The sequence below is a fragment of the Tupaia chinensis genome, unplaced genomic scaffold, assembly GCF_000334495.1.
Source record: "Tupaia chinensis unplaced genomic scaffold, TupChi_1.0 Scaffold000206_1, whole genome shotgun sequence".
NCBI lineage: Eukaryota > Metazoa > Chordata > Mammalia > Scandentia > Tupaiidae > Tupaia > Tupaia belangeri.
In genome coordinates, this window is record NW_006159681.1 from 855,228 (window position 1) to 863,581 (window position 8,354).

The 8,354-nt window shown below is 38.7% G+C and overlaps 1 pseudogene; it reads left to right on the forward strand.

Annotated features, from left to right (window-relative positions):
- Positions 1-232: 232 nt before the first annotated feature.
- LOC102472820 (heat shock protein HSP 90-alpha-like) overlaps positions 233-8,354 on the forward strand; it is a 24,725-nt pseudogene continuing 16,603 nt past the window's right edge.

Genomic DNA, 8,354 nt, shown 5'->3' on the forward strand with positions numbered 1-8,354 from the left:
ATTACCAGAGATATCTTCACAGAAATAGAAAAAAATCATAAAAGTTGTCTAAAATCATAAAGGCCTCATATTGCCAAGGCAATATTGTGCAAAAAGAATAAAGTAGGAGCCATCTCACTACCTGACCTCAAAATATACTACAAAGCCTGTGACATGATATGGGGAAGAGAATAGAGTTGCTTCAGTGTCTGGATACAACTGTGGAACGGGAATTGAGTGGTCTTTCATCAAGATGCCTGAGGAAACCCAGACCCAAGACCAGCCCATGGAGGAGGTTGATATATTTGCCTTCCAGGTAGAAATTGTCCAGTTGATGTCATTGATCATCAACACTTTCTACTCCATCAAAGAGATCTTTCTGAGGGAGCTTATTTCAAATTCATCTGATGTGCCAGACAAAATCAGATATAAAAACTTGACAGATCCCAGTAAACTAGATTCTGGCAAGTAGCTGTTCATTAATCTCATTCCAAATAAACAAGATCGAACCCTCAGTATAGTGGATACTGGGAGTGGAATGACGAAGACCGATTTGCTCAATAGGAGTTTTATTTAAGAAATTGTTGCCTATTCCAATGTCTCTAAGAGCTCCCCTGTGTCTTAGACTAATATTTTTATGGCTTGAGGTTTTGTATTTAGATCTTTGATACATTTTGAGGTTTTTTGTTGTTGTTGTTGTTGTTTGTTTTGTTTTGTTTTGTTTTGTTTTTATGGTGAGAGAGAGGAGTCTAGTTTCATTTTTCTCTAGGTGGAGGTCCAGTTCTTCCAGTATCATTTGATGAAGAGACTTTCTTTCCCCATTGCATTCTCTTGTATCTTTTGTAGAAAAATCAGTTGACTGTAAGCTTTGGTGTTTATATGTGGGTTTATTTTGTTCCATTGATCTACATGTTTTTTCTTGTGCCAGTACAAAGCTGTTTTATTTTTATTATTATCATTAAGAGAGAATTTTGCTATAGGACGCATGTGCTTGAGGAGAGACAGAGAAAGAGAGATAGAAAGAAAGAAACCATCCCCCGGAGGGATGGCCATGCCACAGTCCTGTCTCCTCCATGCACACATGCCTGGCGTGAGTTTAAGCAGCCAGGTCCAGGACTCAAACAGCAGCTGACTACATGAGAGTACAGCGACATAACTATTACTTCATCTTCTGATCCCTACAATGCTTCTGGGAAGGAGCTGTTCATTAATCTCATTCCAAATAAACAAGATCAAACCTTCAGTATAGTGGATACTGGGAGTGGAATGACGAAGACCGATTTGCTCAATAACCTTGGCACTATTGCCAAATCTGGGCCCAAAGCTTCCATGGAAGCTTTGCAGTTTGATACGATACTGGGTTTTTTTTTTTTTTGGAGAGATTTTCACTGTAGGGCGCGTGCACTCGCCAGACAGACAGAGAGAGACATAGAGACAGAAAGCGAGAAATCACCCCCCAGGGGGGATGTCACGCTGCAATCCCTTCTCCTCCATTCTCCTCTCGGGATCTTGGGCACGCACGCACACGCGCCTGGTGTGAGTTTTAAGCCACCGGGTCCGGGACACAAACCGCGGTCGACTACGTGGGAATCCAGCGACATAGCCATTACGCTAACTGCTGGTTCCCAAAATTTCCTATGGTGTCCATGTGCTCTGAGAGACACAGAGAGAGAGAGTGGGAATACAAGCCACCAGATTCTGGACTCGAACCATGACTGGCCTTGTGGTAATCCAGCACCTTACCCACCATGCCACTTGCTGGCTCCAGATATTTCTATGAGAGGCCATTTCAGTGTTGGTTTCTATTCTGCCTGTCAGGTTGCTGAAAAGTGACTGTGATCATCAAACATAATGATAATGAGCAGTATGCCTCTGCAGGGATCTTGTTCATGGTTAGGACTGACACAAGTGAACCCATGGGACAAAGGTTATCCTGCATCTGAAAGAAGACTAAACTGAGTACTTGGAGAAAAGAAAAATAAAGGAGATTGTGAAGAAACATTGTCAGTTTATTGGCTATCTTACTACTCTTTTCGTGGAGAAGGAGCATGATAAAGCGTCAGTGATGACAAGGCTGAAGGAAAGGAAGAGAAAGAAAAAGAAAAGGAGTCTGATTACAAACCTGAAATAGAAGATGTTGGTTCTGATAAAGAAGAAGAAAAGAAAGATGGTGAGAAGAAGGAGAAGGAGGAAAAGTACACTGATGAAGAACTCAACAATACAAAACCTATTTAGACCAGAAATCCTGATGGCATTACCAATGAACACTATGGAGAACTCCACAAGAGCTTGACTAATGACTTGAAAGATCAGTTGGCAGTAAAACACTTTTCAGTTGAAGGACAGTTGGAATTTGAGCTCTTTTATTTTTATGCTTCTGAGACATGCTCCTTTTGACTTGTTTGAAAACAGGAAGAAAAATAACAACAGTAAATTGCATGTATGCAGAGTATTCATCATGGAAAATTGAGAGGAAATGATCCCTGAATATCTGAATTTTATTAGAGAGGACTGTGAAGATCTCCCTTAAACATTTCCCATGAGGTGTTGCAACAAAGTAAAATTCTGAAAGTTATCAGAAAGAATTTGGTCAAAAAATGCTTAGAACTCTTAACTAAACTGGCAAAAATTAAAGAGAACTAAAAAAGGTTTTATGAGCAGTATTCTAAAAATATAAAGTTTGGAATTCATGAAGACTCTCAAAATCATAAGACACCTTCAAGCTGTTAAAATATTATGCATCTGCTTGATGAGATGGTATCCCTAAAGGATTATTGCACCCAAATGAAGGAACACCAGGCATATATCTATTACATCACAGGTGAGACCAAGGACCAGGATGCTAACCCTGCCTTCATAGACAGTCTTCAGAAGCATGACAGAAGTAATGTATATGATCGAGGCTATCTATGAGTACTGTGTTCAACAGCTGAAGGAAGTTGAGGGGAAGACTTCAGTGTCAGTCATCAAAGAGAGTTTAGAGCTTCCAGAAGATGAAGAAGATAATAAGAAACAGGAAGAGAAAAAAAAAAGTTGAAAACCTTTGCAAAATCATGAAAGATATATTGGAGAAAAAAGTGGAGAAGGCAGTTGTCTCCAACCAGTTGGTAATATCTCCATGCTGCATTGTCACAAGCACATATGGCTAGACAGCACATATGGAGAGAATCATGCAAGCTCAAGCCTTGAGGGACAGCTCCACAGTGGTTTACCTGGCTGCAAAGAAACACCTGGAAATCAATCCTGATCATTCCATTACTGAGACTTTAAGGCAAAAGGCAGAGGCTGACAAGAATGACAAGTCATCTCATGAATGGAAGTGTGCCCAAATTATATTCTGCTTAAAGAGGTCGTAACAAATACAGATGAGTGAAAGAAAAAAATAATAAAATAAAGAATAAATATTGGGTTGTTGGAAAAAGTCATTTTTGCATAGAAAAACAGCAAAAGTGCATCATAACTATTCCAACCACCCGATATATGAGGCAACTTCAGAAAATTTGTGTAAAACTGAAATATTCTGCTTCCAGATTGTAAAGAATCCTAAAAAATATTGTGTTCTTTTCTTGTGGTGAGAGGAACAGGATTTACTAATTCGTCCTTCATCTTGAAGGAGATATTCTGGTATAACCCAGACCACTGTACTTCACTTTCATTGAAGAATCTCAAATCTTTATTAGGTTCATCTAATTAACTACTTGGTAATTGGAATTGATTAGATGAAGTCACAAGAGTGGGGCCCTTGGAATAGGATTAATGCCTTTATAAAAAGAGAAAGAGACATGGGCTCTTCCTCTTTGCTCTCTGCAATGTGAGGAAACAATGATTTGCCATTTTCAAACCAGAAAGTAGATCCTTACCAGATAACTTGCTAGAATTGTGACAAATAACTGCTTGTTTGTTAAGCCATACAGTCTGTGGGATGTTGTTAGAATAGCCCAAATAACACAGCACTATTATGACAGCAAACAGGAGAACTGCATCTCTTGGGCTGGACCATAGATACAGTATTACCAATGTTCGTCCAATCATCCCCTGTGAAAGGAAATCGTTTCTAACACTCCTTCCTGGTAAGCATAGAAAAGCAAACATATTTGGCAGGTACCTGCATTCATACTAGTTACCTCAGGCTATGCTAATCTGCTCTACAAAAAATATATTGCATATGAAAACCCAGATGAAATTGGCCTGAATGTTTCTTAACTTATTGTCAACTTGCAGAATATGTCTGGTTTTTGCAGAGACCAGACTAATATTTTAATGGGATATAGTGCTAACACTTTTGTATGTCTGGCTCTGTAAGTATGACACCAAACTTAGCCAACAAGTTACCCCAGAATTCAATATTGTTTTGGGTTGACATGTTAATTGGGAAGGGGGGGCAGATTGAAGGATTTTCACCAGACATGGGTTAATAACTACAATTCCAACTCCCAGGGATGTCCATTGCAATTAGGCATTCAAGCCCCTGGGAACTTGCCACAGTGAAATGAGCTTGGATTTGAACCCCACTTATTTCCTGATTATAAAATCCCCCAGTGTAGCTAAAAAGTCTCAATAAAGAAATGTATAATTGCCATCTTGATATTTCCACTTTCTTTATTTCTAACTTATTTCATATCTCCAAATAATTTATTTAATGAATTAATAATATACTTCTAATAAATTCCTTATTCAATATCCACCACACATTCTCACTTCCATAAACCCATGGTTAGCACTATCTGCTTAACTGATCTGAAGCACACGTGTTCTCCACTTTGACCTTATGAGTGATTTTACATTTTTCATTCAGATAATTGGTCACAGTTTTGAAATGTATATTTTTAAATTTATTTTATTCATAATTGAGAGTGCATGCACACATGAGAGAGAGACAGAGAGAGAAGAACTAGAGTCTACTCACACTGTCATCCACTATCTCTAACCCACAAACTCATCAAGATCTTGGGCATGTACACGCACACCCACACGTAAAATATAAAACTTTCAATGCTTGATTTTGAGGGTTTGTTTTTCAGCATCAACAAGACATAAAGCAAATAGATTCTTTTTTTTTTAAGTTAGAACTATAACCTAACACAGAATTTTCTGAATACCACGCTCTGAGAGAACGCATCTCACAAAAAAATGTAAGCACATAGCCATAGTGCAAAAGACAGAGAGAGAGCTCAGAACAAAGTGAAAATAATACTTCACAGAATGTGGCGCCTCTGTTAGATTTCAACAAGTTATACTCGTGGAAAAGGCAATTTTTTTCTTTCTTTTCTAAACCAATCATCTTTCAAAATGAATGACTCTAGAGCTTTTTGAAATATTGCCTGTATCATAGCAAACAAGAGTAACCAAGGCAAGTGATAAATGGGTTTGAAACAAAACCCAAAAGTGCTCTTATTCGATGACTGTTAATGAATCTATGCAAAATGACTTTAGAAGCAAATTGCTCAGATCTTAATGACTAGCAGATTTCAACTTCCAAAACCAAAAACAAGGACAGCAATAAACTCTCAACGTTCTATGACAAAAATGAATAATTGCTCACAAGTCTTTTATCTTTAAAGGAGTAAAGTGTTTAAATGGCCTTTATCTGCATGTGAGAAGTAGTGAAAAACACAAAATGTTATTATGGAGGAGAAATCCAAAGAATATAAAATGTTGCTAAGAAAATGGCTTCAAAAATTGTCATCATTTATCAGTTATTGCATTTTAATAAGCATATAAAAAATATCAAAATTAAAAGAAGAAAAAGTACAATTACTGAAGTAACATCCAAGATAATTTAACATCTAGGAAGAACTATGAAGTAGATGAAGGACTCTTAAATTGCTTACAGAATTTCAACAGCCCTACACATGGCTCTAAAAATATTAAGCAAGACAATAATCTAAGTTTTAACTTTTTCTAATCTTATAAAACAGTTTTCAATGTCTTTCTTTAGTAAAATAGAGAATTTTTTTTTCCTCCAATGTAATTGTGTTGTTTAGGATTAAGTCAGGAAAACAAGCCATCATATATACTCCTAGTAAAATGAATTTTGCCACAGTAATTAGAGCCCTCCAGAACCTCCTGATGGCCCTGGAGCAAGCGTCAAGGCCTCTGATGACTGCTTCAGCTGCTGAGAGCAACAGAGATTTTGTCACCCGGATCATGGCCGCAGCTTGTTATTTCTCCCAAACACCGGGTAGATATCTGTCATTGGCAGAATCCAATCCAAAATGGTATTGAAAAAGAATTTCCTGAGACACAAAGAAAACTGTAGGATGAAGTGACAAGAAGTCAGGGTTGCTAAGAGAAAGTAGGGGGAAGCATTATTTGGCTACGTCATCATGTATAAGTTAAACAGCATAATTATGAAATAATATGAATGGGGATTTAATGTGCAGTTTTCAATCATTTTGCATCTACCATGTGCCAGTTGTGGGATCGATGCTGGAGACAGTATTTAAGATACACAATGCTGTCATCATGACAGAGCTTCTAGTTCAGAGAGGAAACCACTATTGTTCTCTGATCACATAAATAAATGCAAACACCTGACTGTGATTTGTGGTACATTCTGCCATTAGAGACTATAAAATAGGGACCAAACATTATCTGAAGTCAAAAAAGACAAGTTATTGGGAACCAGCAGTTAGCGTAATGGCTATGTCGCTGGACTCCCACGTAGTCGACCGTGGTTCGTGTCCCGGACCCGGTGGCTTAAAACTCACGCCGGGTGCGTGTGCGTGCGTGCCCAAGATCCCGAGAGGAGAATGGAGGAGAAGGGATTGCGGCATGACCATCCCCCCTGGGGGGTGATTTCTTGCTTTCTGTCTCTATGTCTCTCTCTGTCTGTCTGGCGAGTGCACGCGCCCTACAGTGAAAATCTCTCAAAAACAAAAATAAATAAATAAATAAATAATAAAAAAGACAAGTTATTCAACAACAGAGGTTAGCAGGCACTTATTAATGTCCTAGTACTCAAGGAAGTTTAAATCATAGCAAAGTAAACCTACTAAACAAAAATAGACGAGATAAGACAGTTACCTCGCGCCTGCAGGTGGCATGGAGATTAAGGTGCTGGATCCCACATGGCGGATGTGCAGTTCAAGTCCTGGGTCCAGCAGATGGAGAAGCACACCAGGCACGTGCTTTGCAAGCATGCCCAAAATCCAGACAGGAGAAACAGGGATTGCAGCATGGCAGTCCTCTCTGGGGAGAAATTTCTCACTTTCTCTCTCTCTCTCTGCCTAGTGCACATGCCCTATCGCAAAACTAAACAAACAAACAAAAACAGTGTTTTTCAGTACATTCTACTGTACTAAAACTACAGTAGAATGGCTATATGAATGAAGCCCATTTTCAACAACACTCAGTATAAAGAGTGAGCTACTAAAATTTCAGTAAAAATTCAGAATTCTCTACGTATTGCACCTTCAACGCCATCCCATCCTTCAGACCGTGAAGACATCTCTTTTAACGCAGCTGACAAATCCAATTTCTGTTTCTGTTTGTCCTTGAGACGTCTGCCTCACTCGTGTGCAAAGGCCTTTGATTCGACATTTCAAGTTGTCTCAGTGGAATCGCTTTTGAGCAGCGCTGGCCTTTTTCTTTCGACTCTTCAACAAAATGTCGTGTAGCAATGGAAATAATGGTGATGTTTACTGACGACTAGCAACAAGTCTGGCAATCTAAGTACATCAATTCACAAAATCTTCGCAACCACCTTTTGAGATAGGGATAAATAGGAGGATCTGAGTGCCCGCAGCTTGCCTTTGGAGCCAAAGATGGTCACTTTCATGCAGAGCAGCCTCTCACCTAGGAGCAGTGGGAACATAAATCACATACCTGTAAAAAGGAGAGGTTCTCACCCCTGTGATTCCCTGGCGTATGCAGTTAACTATCTTTAAGGGCTGTCCTAATAAATATAGTGGTTATCATAATGCCTTGGCATTTAGAATAGTTGGTACCTATTTAAAAAATGTTTGACAGGTTTTATATGTCTCCCATGTAATCCTTAAAGCATCATCAGAAAAAGATCTATGGAAAGGAAGACCTTAATTTTAAGGATAAGGAAATTGAGATGTAGCAATGTTACATTAGCCATCCAATATCAATGCAGACATGGAATCCAAGACTTGACTATTTTGTCCCAAAATTGTTTCCTAAGAGTCAAGAGGAGAAATGTTTCTGTATGAAAATGGTCTCCCTCCAAAAAAATTGGTGAAATTTTGCTGCAGGACACATAATCACATAGAATTTAGAATTTACTATGAAATATTTAAAGGAGACATACTCTGCAAAGCAACCAAGAGCATGGATTTAAAAGAGAGAGAGAGAGAGAGAGAGAGAGAGAGAGAGAGATGGGAACCAGCAGTTAGCGTAATGGCTATGTC